The sequence below is a fragment of the Nicrophorus vespilloides genome, unplaced genomic scaffold (assembly GCF_001412225.1).
Source record: "Nicrophorus vespilloides isolate i.1.1-1 unplaced genomic scaffold, Nicve_v1.0, whole genome shotgun sequence".
NCBI lineage: Eukaryota > Metazoa > Arthropoda > Insecta > Coleoptera > Silphidae > Nicrophorus > Nicrophorus vespilloides.
In genome coordinates, this window is record NW_017095636.1 from 31,128 (window position 1) to 33,253 (window position 2,126).

The following is a 2,126-nucleotide window of genomic DNA, read 5'->3' on the forward strand; positions in this document are numbered from 1 at the left end:
TTTATATTGCAACCCTTTCCATGTTCATCCACTGTTTCAATACAATTCGAACTGCGTGTACCAACACAATATTTTTTGTTCGTCTCATATATTTTTTTTGCGCATGCAATTTGAAACGAAAATTTATTGATGATTGGAGTAATGGGATGGTATAAATTTGGAGCTAATTACTTTATAGAATTTAAGTACTTACATATATATATATATACATATTTATTCAATTTTACTATTTACACAATTTATTGTTGCGTTTAAAAATTGAAACACAGATTTTATAACATTGATATTTCTATTTTTTGCACTTTATATATTTTTTTGAAAATCTGTTTTGTGTATTTTATATTAGACATTTTAAATAAATTAAAGGAGTTTTAAATGTTTTAAATAATATTTGAATAATCAATATTTTGCTCTTTAATATTTTCTATAGAAATATTATTTTCCAGAAGTAAAACTACAACCCATAACCAATTTAATTTACGTACTTAGTATGTATTTTTTTTATGAATTTTCAACTTAAAAGTTTTTTAACTGTTTTTTTTTCGATATTCCTGGGAATTCAACTAAAACAAATTATCTGAAAAGTAGGGTTCGACGGTCTTTCAAACTAGGTTATTTCACTGGTTTTTGGGCATAGACTTAAAGGTAGAAATAATAACTTACATTCACTAAATAAAGAACACGGTAATTATTAAATAAGTTAAAATTCCATTTTTCGTGTGTTTCACTATAATAATTCCAAATATTATTATTTGTTCATTAACTAAATAAACTTTACACCCAGTCACCCAAATAATTATTAATATCTCATATATTCCGGCTTTGTTTTATTTACTGTACCGACCGATTACCCGAACTATGCGAGGTATAAATAAAAACTAACATTAAAATTCCATTTTTTAAGTCATTCATTATAATAATTCCAAATTATTGTTTGTTGTAAGTAAACTTGAGTCAGTCAAATGATTATTAATAACTCGTATATTTAGTTTCTCGATTAGTACGGTTTCATAGAAATCTATTAGTACTTTCAAACAGTCGGGATATTGGCGAAACCGATTACCCGCACTATGCCAGGTATACATAAATAAAAATGTACATCATTAAATAAAGAATACGTTAATTATTAAATTAAATACTTAAGAAATAAATGTTAAAATTCAAATATTTATTTGGTTAAATAATATCACAAAATCAATTAGCCGTTTCGCAGGCATCTATCCAATCATTATAAACTCTATAGGATCGAGAGCACGTTTATAGTCGTTTGGTAATCCTCCATGCAAACTCTGCACGATATTCTCGCCGTATTTCTTCCCTTGTCCCTACAAAAAAACGTAATTATTATTGATATAATTCGCATATTTAAATCCAACAAACTAACATTTTCACTTCACAAGACTGCTCGTGATTGCAGAACGGACAGTTGAACTCCTGATCGAGGGTTCGATGGCCTTCTTCCTTGTCGGTGCTTGTCTTTTCGATTTTCTACGACCCATATTTTTTCAAAGTCTTCCAAAATAATAACAAATTCTGATCTTTCGAGCTTGATAAAATAATACTCCGGTATTAAGTTTCCTTTGCACTTCTCAAGTGTAATATACTTATATGTAAACTTTTATTTAGTATTCTAAGATTAATGATTATAACTTAATTAAAGATTCAGAGCGCAAACATTAATTTCTGTTTGTTGCAATTGCAATTTACAGCTTAAGCGTTAATTCGAAACGCCAATGCTTAAATGATTCTTGCAGCTTTCACCTGGTCCGAATTACTTCTGCTTGTATACAAATCGTATAGTTCGCTCTCAATTTGTCAATGTAAACTTGCGGTTGTGTTGTTGCATTGACGAACATGCATTTCGTTCCGAAGATGATTCTTCTTGCGATTACCAACTTCAACTAACTATCTGTACTAAAAACTAACCTGTAGGCTGGGGTGATTTTTCTGGTGGGGTGCATCGAAGAAGAGCGCTCCTTATGTTCAATGTCTGAACTATAGGGTCATAAATTTCACAAAATTTCCGGGAAATCCTCATTACTAAATAGAAAATAAAAGTATTTCTTTGAACAATAATATTTTATTAATTTTGTATGATGTCTGATAAAAAAGGGAACTTAGATTTT

At 29.0% G+C, this 2,126-nt stretch overlaps 1 pseudogene; it reads right to left on the reverse strand.

Annotated features, from left to right (window-relative positions):
- Positions 1–1,194: 1,194 nt before the first annotated feature.
- On the reverse strand, positions 1,195–1,499 carry LOC108558621 (annotated as a pseudogene).
- Between the last annotated feature and the right edge of the window lie 627 nt (positions 1,500–2,126).